General features: G+C 43.4%; 1 protein-coding gene across 10 annotated transcripts in view; it reads right to left on the bottom strand.

The window, feature by feature from the left end:
- Positions 1–14,315, bottom strand: part of ADAMTS2 (ADAM metallopeptidase with thrombospondin type 1 motif 2) — a 392,140-nt gene that overhangs the window by 43,192 nt on the left and 334,633 nt on the right. The window lies entirely within an intron of this gene.

Below are 14,315 nucleotides of genomic sequence, written 5' to 3'. Positions count from 1 at the left end.
GTAAAGGGTGAAAAGGGACATGTAGTTTTTCTTGCCAAACTCCACTCTGAACCTTCAGTCAGAGTGGAGTTTCGCTGCCCTTAACTCCAGTTTTGCATTGCCAGCATTACATCCAAATGCTGGCACCGCAGTTTGGACCCGACGGAGTTCAGGGAGGAAGCTCCGCCCTCACTCTGCCCTGACTGGCTGTGCAGGCTGTCCTTCTGTCAAGTAGGGCTGTGCGAAGTAGGGATGTGCAAAACAGCTTGAGGTCAAACTGGTTCGCCATCGAACAAATCTGGCTGAAGGGCTTGCCCTTCAGCCAGACTGGGCCTGATTTGGCTCGACCTCGAGCCGAACCTGCCCCCTCCCCAGCTGGCTTGGGGGTTCAAAACTTAAATTTCTTTTTTAAAAAATTAACTCGCCACCACGGGTCTGGCAGTGGGAGGCCATGCAAATGGTCAGGAAGCATACAGTATGTGGTGGCCACCAAAATGGCCATCGCCACCGGGAAAAGGGCCAGAATGGCCCCAAAATGGGCCAAAACAGCCCTTGCAGGACTGGGGGCAGACTGGAAGGGGGAGAGGGAGACTAAGGAGACCCCGCCGCAGCCACAACAGCACCCCCCTGAGGATGCCAGACCTGTGGAGGTATGTTAAAATTTTTTTTTTTTTAAGTTTAGAACCCCTGAACTGGCTCAGATTTGAGCTGGGTCAAGGGGTGGTGGTGGTTGGTGCCACAAAACTGAACACAACCAGTTTAGTTAGAGTCCGGTTTGGACTTGAACCTAACCAGGAAATCTAGTTTTCTGGACACCTCTACTGTCAAGAATGTAGCCAGAACACCTTATTTTGAGGCTGCGGTCAGCGCCCTCTATGTGATTTGCAGCTGTGAGCTCACAGCCTCCATCCTGGATACCTGAGCTCACGGGATTGTGAACTCTGCACATGCCCATATTTGGCAAACTATGCAAATTGGTTGCTTAGCACAAGCAAACATGGGGTGATGCTACCCAAGTCAAAGTAACAAGCAACTGTAGGGAGTTATCCCCAGAGCCTCTCTTTCAAAAGAGAAGGCAAGCTAGCAAAGTAGACCCTGGGTCAAAGAGATCTCCACAAGGGAAACAGTAAACTCCCTTCTTGCAAAGAAAAGTAGCTTTGCTAATCTTCTCCTCAGGAACCCAAATAAGCACGGCACACACCCCACCCCACCGTCAACACACTAATGATTTGGCAAGGCTCAGGAGGTGAAGTCATTAAAATTCAAAAGAATCATATCTCTCCACCTGCAGACATCACGGTTGAAAGATAAGCTTTAGGTTCACCCATTCAAACCCTTCACGTACACTTTACCCAAGCCATTTCATTCTTTTGTTCAGTGGATTTACACCCAAGTTGATGAATTCATGCAAACATGAATTCCTTTGTTCCAAATGAGTTTCAGCCCCAGGGAATCAATTTGCCTATTTGTACCCCAGATCCAAACACATGTTTAGAGTACTCAGTACACCTAGAGAATTCTCAGAACCTATCCCACACCCAAGGAGAAAGGACCCTGATCCCACACTTTCACAGACATATACCATGCTGGTTCTTCAGCCCATGAAACTTGTCTCTTCTTTTTCCTGCCTTTCTGCTCTACGCCTGCGTGGGGGTCTGCCTGGGTATTTCCCTGCAAGTGCAGTGAACGGACCAACAGATCAGGACCGGTAATACTAATTTTCTATCCCTTTAAAACCCCTTGTCGCCTTCTCTTTCCTCCTTTAAGCCTGCATTTTAGACCTTTCTCCAGTAAGTTTTAAGCTGATTCATTTACAATTTGAACTTTAAGCTAAAATGCCTCTATGTGAGATTCTTGTTATTACTGCTAGTTAAAATTTTATTTCATCGCCTAATCACCTTTTTCTCTTTCTTTACCCCTTTTATCCTTGAAGAAATCTGATTGTATTGCACTTCCACTTCCTCATCATTTTCCATACCAAAACTTTGCTTAAATTGATATTGTGGTGGACTGTTCTATATGGTCATGCTGATTCCCCATGCTAGCCCAAAAGTCCGATTGGAGTGATCAGCCAGCACTCTGGAACAGTTCCATTAATGAGGAGGAAGCCCACACAGCCAGCATCTCCACTTTTCTGCAGTCTTGCTAACTGCAGAGAGGCAGCTCTCTCTGTTGTCTAAACAGGAGAGCGGAGGAAGGGGCTGTGGAACCGTGGGTCCATTTGACAGATCCACATTATGTCTGAATTGGGCCACTGTGCTGAATTCTAGCTATAGTGTGAACCCCTAGTTAGGAGCTGGCTTCAAATTCTAGTTTAGTATTAAATTTAGTTAGTGTTCGGCCTAAGAGAGGAAGAGGAGGAGAAAGGGAGGGGAGGAGCAGGTGAATCTGAGGGGTGCTTCTAATCTCTTAAGAGATCGGGAAATGTTATGGCTGCTCTGACCTTAAGTATGTAATTTGGTTTCCTTGGACTCTTTGTATGATCAGATACACAACAGTTTTCAATAACAATTCTTCAGTACTGGTATTATGTTACTTCTTGTGGTGAAAGCTATATTCCTACCAACATTAATTTAGATTCCTATTTCATTCAAGTGGAAGTACCAATGTTTTAAGAGCTGAACTCTAGGCTACTTATTCAGTATTGCTCAGTTGATATATTTGACTTCTGGAAAAAAAATATAGTTGCAGTGCTGAAAGCAAGGAATTAGCAAGGGGGAAAGTCCTTTAGCTGGTATGAGCCTATAATCAGCAGTATGAAACTATTAATATTTCTTATTTTTAAAGCGCTTTAGCCATTCAAACAATATTAGAGGCAATAATTATTTTGACACCTCTGTGAATTATGTAAAAATATAGCTTTGAATTTTTTTACAATGAAAACCTTTTAATCTAAAAACACCCTTCTTCAAAATAAGAGAGGGAGGGAAACCAGTGTATAGAAAATTTTTCATTCTGACAAATATTTATTAAAAAAAAAAATGTTTTCACTGGCTCCTATGAAGTGGAATGTACTGAAAAACTCAAGAGGCAGCCCTGTAATTGTGATTTCAGTGATTTGAAAATGAATAACTGAAGAGAACTTTAGATGAAAACCTGTGGTGCAGCACCTGGCAGGTAGCGAAGAGTGTACTCAGTGGTGAAGGAGAGTAGGATCGTGCCCACCTATGTTGTATACCAGATGCATTTGTCTACCACTGGATCCAGCAAATTGGCACCCCTTGGACACAATGTTGCAATATGTGTTTGGTATCCGGTGCACACAGGCTTGATCTATTTGATGGTTAAACGCTGAAAAATCCAGGGTCACGATCATGTGGATCAGACCTATGTGTTGCACTCGGTGGACAGGACTCCTATTCCAACATTATGAGCAACAAATGGACATTCAACAGGCCTGGATGTGGGAGAGGCAAGTGCAATGGAAAAGATGGATGGATGGCATATGGCTTTCCCACAGCATGCAGGCGCTATACTGTTAGAACTTCATCAGAACTACTCCTGGGGGAAAATCTGACTCTCTAGACTGAACATTGTTTAAAATCTTAAATTTATTTTACTTCATATTTGTGAGAAAAAGATATATTTTAGATTGTCAGTCCACTTCAGCACACCCAAGACCATACTACATAGAGTGGAAAGAGTCAAAGTCAATCAAACACTTAACCATAAAACTACAAAGAAATATATGGTAGGTAAGCCCATGTTGCATCACTTAAACATGTTGCCTGACCTTGGCCCTTGGGCAGTTTCTTAAAGACATATGTTAGTCCCAATGACACAAGACAAACCTCCTCCAATTGGTGGCAGGAGGGGGTAAGGAAAAGACTGGACAAGAAGAAGAAAATCCCCAGAAGCACCCAATCACTGCTTTTCTCTATCTTCTCCAGACATCTTTCTAACTTATGAGCAGAAGATGATTGAAGCTGGGAGTACAAGTAGGAAAGAATATGGAAAGAAGAGAACAAAGAAGGCTCCACCTCTCAATGAATTAGGGGATGATCTGCAGCATAGTCATCAACACAATTAACCATGGGAGGGAAGGCAAATGGTGCCTAACTTTATGTATGGTGGCCCAAACATCTGGCAATAACAAGTTGATCAATGCCTTTGACTCCTGCAAGCTTTCATTGTGTTTTCAGTAAGCTGGAAAATGCAAAATGCACACTGGAATGCAAACACATGCTGTGGCTTTCCAAAGGGTGTGGTGTGTGAATGTTTTAAAATGACAGTCATTCTGACATTTCTAAGTTAGGAGATAACACAGAGCTTAATCAGAAAAAGTAATGCTGGATGTTTTTATTTCAGAGGAAGCGTTATGGCAATTGTACAGAGCTCTAAAGAATTATAGGGAATGTCTCCTCATTTAAATTACAGATTGTAATATTGAAAGCAGTCACATAAACAAAAGGTCAGACAGCATGAGTGTGATTTTCTTATTTTTACACAGATCTTACTTCACATGGAGGATATAACCTGAACTTATATATCCCCAAAATGTGTCAAATAATGGCGGCTCAATAGAATATGCTCTTCACACACTCCCCCCTCACGGGAACTGCAGTATGCAGTGGCCTCATAAATGGCTGGAAGGGATGGTTGTGTGCAAGGTTGGGCATTATCATAATGAGTTCTGCAATTACAAGAGGGTTAGGGTTAGGATTAGGGAGCTCCGACAGTTGGAACTCTAACAAAATGCCCTCCTGCCATTGCTGCATTGCTTAAAAGAATGGCACACCCATAATCCCCAGTACTGGTTGAGGTCCTAAGGACCTCAAGGGGAAAAGTGGTACCTTTAAAAACAGAAATCGCTGCAAGAGGCAAGTGGCCAGTCAGCTGTCTCCAGTGCTCTGGAGGGTGCGGGGAGCAAAGAGGACATTGTGTCTCCTGTTTGTTTCACCAACCCAGGTTCCAGATAAGGGAGGGGGACAGGGAGAGAGCAATGGAAGGGCCTGACAAAATGTTGGGGAAATGTTCAGCCCGATCTGGTCCCGTTGCAATATTTTGGGGAGCCATATCAGCCCTTCCAACAGTTTCTCTGATGGGTCACATTGGTTTGGATTTGATCTGACATTTTTCACTGTCTGCAGGCCTACTTTATAGACATTTAAAATGAAGATGTACTGCTAAAATGTAGGGCTGGGAAATATTTTTACTGTAACTTCATTGCTTTATACTAGTCTGCAATTTGCATTATATGTGTATTAATGATTGGGCCTGGTGTATATACACATACACACAGATGGCTTTAGCAAGTGAAATGTTCACTTGCTTTTCTTAAGAGTCAACCCTGTGACAAATTTTATACAGCGTAACCAGCCTTTGAATCCAAGCATTTGGCAGGAATTATGCAAAGCATATGGCTAGACACCCACTGCCAGTAAAAACAAAGGAAAGGGAGTTACAATGCAAAATCTCTCTTTAGAATGTCACTTTAGCAGGAAAATTGTGAAAAATATGCCAGATGATCACCAGCAATGGAAGAAAAAGGCCACAATATGTAGAGCTCTGATGATTTCACTGTCTGAGCAACAACTGATAAAATTAAAGGATATGTTGGGTTTTCACAATGTGGCTCTCCAATATGCCAATAAGATACTGTAGGTAAAAATATAATTAAATGATAGTAAGGGTATTTACATGTGCAGCTTAACCTAGGCTAGGGCCAGCCAGCCTGGGCTAGGCTGCATGTGTGAAACGCAGGGATAGAGCTTGATCCTGGCATTGCCCCCATACTAAGCCAGAGTTTTTAACCCAGTACTTAGCAAACATCTGGGTGACTGCCGGCAGGTTAAACAGCTTCCCCCTGGCCTACTGCCATTTCCAGCAGTGAGCCAAGGGGAAGGAACTACCACCTTGGGGCACTCTGGATTGAGGGTGTGTGTGAGAGTCCTCCCACTCCCAGCACCTCCCTCCACTACACCGCTGCTCATTTGGGCACGCGGTGTGGTGGAGGGGAGGAAAACAGCTGCTCATGTCGGAGAAGGCAGGTGAGCTCCTGCTTTCCCTGCAACCCGCCCGCCCTCCCCAGCGAGATCATGTGCATGACCTCAGTGATTATTGTGAAGAATGAGAATGAGAAATGTTAGGGAGAAGAGCAGTACTCCTTACAAGTTCATTTCAGGGCGATGCTTGCTTATGTATGCTTTGAGAACTGAATTTACTGTGCAGAATTCTCACATATATAACTAACAGAGTTCAGTCCAGCCATGTTGATTTAAATGCATGAATTAAGCAGATTCCTCCGCTTATTTGTAATTCCCAGAATCTGGTGTAGGGATGTGCACGAATAGCAGTTCAAACACCACATGGGGCTCCTAGAGATGCTTGCAACCCCAGCAGGAAGGTGGAGAGCAGCAGGGGCGGTGGAGAGCAGGTAAGGACCTGCTTTCTCTTTTCTTAGTTCCCGGTCCCCCTACCCCAAAGTACCTGAACTACAGTTTGAACTGTAGTTCGTGCACATCCCTAATCTGGTGGGTTTAGAAACATGTGTGAATGGTTCATACATACAATTTGCTCCCTTGACAATTTGCAATTTGTGATTGCCAACTGAGATTGCCAATTGCTGTTCATAGCTTGATTAGTAATGAGGGACAAATTGAAAGTATACAATTCTAGAAGAATCTAATTATGATTCAAAAGGTAAGCTATATGACCCCCAGTTTACGTGATTAAGGCAAACTGATTATCTACTGGAAATGGTGAAGTGCATTAGCTCACAGAGAAGAGCAAGCAGAGATAATCCAGGGTGGGACTATGCATGCAGACAGAAGCAGATTTGATTACCTGAGGATCCCAATTTTATGGAGTAAGTAGAGTTCATAACATGCATCCATTCCCCTGGAAAAAAATCTCTTTGTAGTTTCTTGGCTTTTGCCTGAACAAGAAGAATCATGACCTCATCGGAAGATAATTCACTATTTGAATGGCATTAACAGAGTATCTTAAAACAGGATACTGACTTTTGAGAGTTATATAATAGGAAAGCCAACATCCATTATGGATATAGCATATGCTACACTTACAATTCAGTGGAGATAATTTTGTCACATCTGGTTGCTGAAAGACATATTATTCAAAACAGTATGCTCATGATTTACCTTATTAGATCCCGCTTTACTAGTAGAGCTTTGATCCCACTTGAACCTTGTTTGGTTCGAACCAAACCTGGTTTGAATGTGCACAAAACCGAACTGGACCCAGTTCGGCCCAAGTCTGGTTCAATTCAAGCCAAACCAGATTTTCCAGTTTTGTGCACACCTCTAGGGCAGATTCCAGATCGTGTCCCTTGGAGACGGTTGCCCTTCAAAATCTGAACTTTTATATGGTTTCCCCCAGGGCTCCATATTGTCCCCAATGCTCTTTAACATCTACATGAAACCACTGGGAGAGATCATCAGATTTGGTGCAGGGTATTATCTATCAGTATGCTGATGACACCCAAATCTATTTCTCCATGTCAACATCATCAGGAGAAAGCATAACCTCCCCAAATGCCTACCAGCAGGCAGTGATGGCCTGGATGAGGGAAAACAAAATGAGACTGAATCCAGATAAGACGGAGGTACTTATTGTGTGGGATTGGAACTTGAAAGATGATTTTGATCTACCAGTTCTGGATGGGGTCACACTTACACTTCCCCAGAAGGAACAGGTACACAGTCTGGGGGTGCTTCTGGACCAAACCATATTATTCCTATACTAAAACAGCTATGGCTACCAATAAGTTGGCAAAATACAAGGTGCTGGTTATAACTTATAAAGCCCTAAACAGCTTAGGCCCTGGGTAATTAAGAGAATATCTTCTTGGCTATGAGCCCCACCACCCATTGAGATCATCTGGGGAGGTTCATCTGCAGTTGCCACCAGCTTGTCTGGTGGTTACACAGGGATGGGCCTTTTTTGTTGCTGCCCCGAGACTCTGGAATGTGCTCCCCATCTCTGACAACTTTTTAAAAGTTTCTAAAGACTTATTTTTTCACCCAAGCTTTTTAACAGGGCTGTGGTTTTAAAACGTTTTAAGGTTTTTATTTTTAATCTGTTTTATGTTGTAAACTACCCAGAGATGGAAGTTTGGTGTGGTGTACAAATTTTATAAATAAACAAATAAAGTTATTGCTTGTGAAGACTGTAGCAATGGAAAAGACTGTGGAAGCCAGTGAAAATTCTCTTGGAAAGGCCGAGGTGCTCTGTCTCTGTAGTGACTAACTCACATATTGTATCCATCTGGGAGAAGCTGAGGTCAGTTTTCTTAGTGGGAAATCATCTGGCTTGTGCTGGCCGGTTTTGGAGAACATTTTTCCCTTGGTTAATTTAATTTACAGTTATTTTTATTTAATTGCCCTGACTCTTATGGGAAAAGCCTACAAAGGACAAATAGGAACATACAAGGAAATACAAGGGAGAAGAGTGTGTGTGTAGGGAGGGACTCTCTATTCCTTTTCTCCTATTTTTTTCTCTTGCAATCAATACATTGCTGGAGGGTGGCATTGGGCTCAGAGGATGTTCTCTCTGAACCAAACCTGTCCTCAAAACAGTCGCTTTGGGGATCAATGGAAGGCTGAGCCTCCCTTTACCTCAAAAGCAACTATGGGGGAGAAAGTAGAAGCAATGCATCAAAAGACTATGCTGCCTCTGAGCCTAATTTTCCCCACACGTAGCCTGCAGTTACTTCAGAGACAAAGAAGGGGATCAGTTTCCCTTAACCACTGAAGTGACTTCAGGTGGGGAACTGGGTAGCGTAACCAAGAGGCAGGAGGACCCTGGAGAGGGCAGTATAATGTATGAGCACACACACACACTCTCTCTCTGCTTCCCAGAAGATCCTGCTTGGTGGTTCATAATGTTGGCTGAGCAGGAAGCAAGCACTGCTCATTTACCTCTTAACAAATCTGTACCTCTATGGGTCAAGGAACTAATGCCTACACACTGCCCTCTCCTACCACAGATGTTTGACAAAAAGAAAGTGTCTAGGGCAGTTTTGGAAGGTTGTATGGGAGATGGAGGTCATTTCAATCCTCCTGCTATTTTTTTCTGCCAGGGTAGTGGGGGGCGGGGTCTTCTCTGTTATCTGTAACATGTAAATACTTGCACATTACTAATGGCCGTAGAGACTTACCCTGCCTCCTGTTTAGGCCCCATCTGACTTTATAGATAGATGGACAAAAAGACAAACTCGAGAAGCTTCTTAGCTTCAATGAGGTAAACACTAGAATAGTGTGATTTGAACACCTTAGCCTGGAGAAACTAAGGGCCACTTATAATACAAAATACATGCAAACACAGTCAGAAAAGATCTAGGATCTTCCTTCCAAGAATTTTGTTGGTGCCATTCACATCTGACATGAGGAGCATATATTAGGGGGAGTGGCCATAGTTCAGTGGTAAGTAAAGTGTGCCGTCGAGTCGGTGTCGACTCCTGGCGCCCACAGAGCCCTGTGGTTGTCTTAGGTAGAATACAGAAGGGGTTTACCATTGCCATCTTCCACGCAGTATGAGATGATGCCTTTCAGCACCTTCCTATATCGCTTCTGCCCAATATAGGTCTTTCCCATAGTCTGGGAAACATACCAGCGGGATTCAAACTGGCAACCTCTTGCTTGCTAGGCAAGCCATTTCTCCGCTGCGCCATTAGGTGTCTGATAGTTCAGTGGTAGAGTACATGCTTTGCATGTAGAAGATCTCAGGCTCAATCCCTGCCATGTCTAAGCCCCCTGCATGAACCCTTCAGAGCCACTGCCAGTCAGGACAGAAATATGAGCTAGATAGACCAAAGGCCAGACTCGGGCTAAGGCAGTCTCATGCCTTATTACAAGATTGCAGTTATGAAAGCTGCCGACTTCCCTTTTGTTACGCAGATTACTGATGGCAGCCCAGGATGCTTCTGTCAATGTTTGAATGGCTGGGAGACAGACAGAGGTGGCTGTGGAGTGTGCTGAATGAGGGAAGCCATCAGAGCTTCTACAGTGACCCATCCTATCCCCCAACATAGGGGCTGGTGCATGAGTGTAAAGAAAGAAAAGAGACCACAGTTTGTGCCTGAAGTATCCGACAGACTGAGAGACAGCAAAGAGATGAAGCACATTGAGGTGCAGGGCTGCTCTTTGACAATCTAAGGTGGTCTGTTGCTGACTTGTAGGAATGTGCATAGTGCTTGTCTCCACTGGATGCATATTTGTAAATAAGCCAAATATTACAAAGACACCATAAGCCTCCAGTGATCTCTTCCAAAGGGAGCCAGAATCCAGGCAGCACTGTCCTGCTGAAACTTCCCACCACTTGGGATAATAAGCATCATCATAATAATGCTTGTATTTGGGAATCTTTACCCTACTACAAAACATAGGCTGCATTCACACAGTCACAGTCACAAGGATCCTGGGTTAGTGATGAGTGAGTCCAGGAGGGCGGATTGTGTGAACACACAAAGTTAGGGCAATCCTGGTCAAACGGTTCTGGTTAACCAGCATTTAAACAGGATAGATAACCAGGATTGTGAGCAGCCATACCTCCTTGCTGAGTGTACACAAGTGGATGAGACCAGGTTTGACTCTGTGCAATGTGTGAAATGGCCCAATGTCTGTAGCACACTGCTGCCCATTCATATCAAAGTAAGAAAGGTCAAACTCTTCCCACAGGTGCAAGAGAAAATGGTAATCAAGTGTGTTCTCATGTCTTTTTAGGAAAAGTCACATCGCTGGATGTAAGCATTAACATCCTTCACTGCTGTAAAGATGTGGTCAGTAGCTTGTGGTCTCCTTGTATGAACTGCTTTCATAAACCTCAAGAGGGAAAGAAAGTTACCCTCAAGTACCTGCATCTTCTTCTGTCCTTTCCACCCAATTTTTCCAGGTTAGGTCAGACAATTCTCAATAGAAAATGCTGAGATGCAATATTCAGGGAATTTGATGCCTGATCATTCCCTTACCGAAGGGAAGGCCAGATTATGCTGGGTTCATTCTGCTGCATACCAGTATTTGTGGTCAGGATGAGTTAAGAGAATACTTCTGTAAGTTAAAGCTAGCTAAACAAAACCAATGTAATGACCACTTCTGGCACTTCATCTCCTCAGCTGTTGCAAAGCCAGGATGTTTTCCTGACATACCAACCATGTTTAGATTGGCTTACACTTTAATAATGGGCACTGGGAATAGCAGTATGAAATCATGATAATTGCATGTCTCTAAAATGGATCTTTCTGACCAACATTTTTAATTGATTATAATTCTGTTCTCTGTTTCCCTGACATTATTCCAAACAAAATATTCTGACAGAGTGAGGAGTGGAGAGCTATTTACTTCCTTCTTGAACTTCTCAGGGAAATGAAACCAACTTTTAAGTTTTTTTTAGTTAGCTGAATACATGCATTCCGATTCCCATCACTGCTCACCACAGCTGATTCCGTAGCTGAGAGGACACTTGTTATAAATGTTCATACAGATTACACACAAAAGAGATAGAGCTATTGTTAGTTCTTGCAACCCTGTACCATGTGTGTTTATTATACCTTTATGCTAACCAGAACAGCTTAAATATGGCTTTCAGATACTGTCCCATCTAGACTGGTTCAGGGCCAGTCCTGCTTGACTTCAGCAATAGAACTTTTAAACATGTACCTTCTGACATGATTCTCTGTAAACATACTTCTTTGTAAGTTTGCAATGTATTTTTTTTAACCCTTGCCTGAACAAAAAGCATATGTTACCAATACAGCGCAGGCAGGGGCGTAACTATAATAGGGCAAGGGGAGACAGTTGTCTGGGGGCCCACTGCCTTGGGCCCCCCCCGAGGCAAGTCACATGACTGACTCCCCCAGCTGTGCACCCGCCCGGGCTTCCTTCAATTGTATGCATCCTCTGAAATCGATGTGAGTGTTGAGACCTGGAGCTACTAGAACAGCATGTCTTTCTCTAGTACCATTAAATGACTTGCATCGTCCACAATTTACAAAACCTTTTATAAAATAATTTAGGATGATGTTTTATTGTGGCACATAGGTGTTAGAGATATGTGTGTGTGTGTGTGTGTGTGTGTGTGTGTGTGTGTGTATCTATCTATATACATTTTACTATGCTTTTTGCTACCACTATTCAGCCTCATTTAAGATTTCTTTACTTCATGAGCTGAGCTTCAGTGAGGGGGGGGCATTTTAAAATCTTGTCTCTGGGCCCACTACATCCTTGCTACGCCCCTGAGTGCAGGGATCAAATACACCCTAAATAAGACACAGAAAACAACAACTTAGGTGGGTTTCCATGAACATGATACCAGCTGTAATGAAAAGGGGGGGGGGGAGATCCTTCCCTTAAGCATTTCCCCTTGGCAGTACAGAAATAAAACAGCAGAACAAAATGAAATGAACAGGTGCATGTTGCTTTCAGTTTCACATTTTATGCAATTTGGGCAAAAATGACCCCAACATCATCAGAGTACACACTGGAGTTTGCAACAAATTCCAAGAGGATTGGGGCATGAAACACCACAGGGCAACTGACTTCATTAAGGTTGAATAATACATGGAACAGGAGTTGTACAAGATCAGAACCAAAGGTTTGTTCATTTCCCCCCATTTCTCTGGGTCATTGTGACCTAATATTTGGGTGAGGGTTAAGTAATGAAAGACACCAAGTCAATTCAGCTAACTCATTTGTAGAGATGGTCATCATTAGGAGACAGAGGCTGTTCACACGAACAGCCCTACCCAGGCTTGCACAGGTAGGGCTACCCCTGTTGAGCTCCAGGATCGGGGCTTATCCCGGAGCTGCCCTACCAGGTAGCCCAATGTTTCCCCCCAGCTATTATCCCCCCCCCCAGATATTAGCCCAAGCAGGTACAGAGCTGGATGCCTGGAGCAGCCAGCTTGTGGGGAAATCCCTCAGTGCACCATGTTCCTTGTGTGGTGCATTGAGGGATATCTGGAGGCCAGGCTGCGTTCTCCTGGTTTCCAGAACACCGCACTTCTGGGAGCTTCATGGCCCACTGAAGAGCAAAGATCATCTGTGGGGGAAGCTAAGATCAATCTTGCCTCTCCCCCGTACGCCCTCCCCACCTGGCTCACACATCATGAGCACAACCTTAATGTATGGACTGTGCAAAATAAAAACAGCCAAAAAGATAAGAATGGAATTCTTAAAACTAATATTACTCTGAAAAGAAAGATTAGTATAGCCCACTGAATACAACTTCCCTATTTTTAAAATGTTTGAATATTACAAATGTTTTTCAACCATCAAAGACAATTCTCTAGTACGAATAGTCTCTCTAGCCTACTTTTCATGGAGGTGGTCTGGGCTCTACCACTTTTGATGAAAGGTGAGGCTCAGTGACTAAAAGCTCCTCCATGCCCCCCCCACAAATGCTTCCACCTAAAAAACTAGATGTCCCATATACAAATATAATCCACTCTTCTCCTTGACATAGAAATTATGTGTGTAGGGAATTATTTTTTATGAAGGAGCATTCGATCATGTCAGCCCCCACCTTCAGTCTGAAGTCTTACTGTTCAGTCTATCACATCAGTGAAACCTAGGCCTTTGCAAATAAGTTGATTAAAGAGTTTCTGTGAACAATGCTAAGTGGAATAAGTGTACAATTTCGCTAGGATCTTCAATGAACCTATGGAAAGCCTTGCTAGTTTCAGCTCAGAATATTTTACCAGCTGTGTTACATAACTTCTTGAGCAATGGAAATACTGAAGAAACCATTAAAACTATTACACATTTATAATGGACATACAAGTCTCTTGCACTCTGTTAAAGTCAAATATCTTCTTTCTAATCCTGCTTCTATTTAGAAGTCTTTAGGGAAAGTACAGAATGATAGGGAATTACAGATATTCTGGTGTTTTATAGTACAAGACAAAATCACCTTCTATCAAATATCAAACGGGAGGGTACTAGCCATTTAGTCTGAGGGCCAGTCTGAGCGAGAGGTCGAGGGCTGATCCGAGTCAGAAAGAATGGCGAAAAAACAACAACTAACCAGTAGGAGATCCAAGAGAATAGTCAGAAAACAGTCCAAGTCAAGCCGTAAGTAAAACTAGAACAATATTTCTTTACAGGAACAGCAAGGAAAAAATGGAGTGTGGCAGTGAGAGCGGAGGACAAGAAGGAACTGAAGAGAGAGGCACTCTCCCGCCTATTTTACTGGGTGCTCCCTCACACCTCAGAATGCTGGAGAGCACCTATTGTAGTGAGAGATTTTCTCCATGGGGCTACTGCACAAGTGCAGAAGACCCAGTTGTGAGGGAACATGGATCACCGCAGAGATCTATAGATATACCGGTATTTTATAGTACGAGACAATAATACGTTCCGATTCTGTGTTGGGTTAGTGTG

Source organism: Hemicordylus capensis, chromosome 2 (genome assembly GCF_027244095.1).
Source record: "Hemicordylus capensis ecotype Gifberg chromosome 2, rHemCap1.1.pri, whole genome shotgun sequence".
NCBI classification, from domain to species: domain Eukaryota; kingdom Metazoa; phylum Chordata; class Lepidosauria; order Squamata; family Cordylidae; genus Hemicordylus; species Hemicordylus capensis.
Note: the sequence above shows the minus strand (reverse complement) of the source record. Positions and strands in the feature narration are given on the sequence as shown.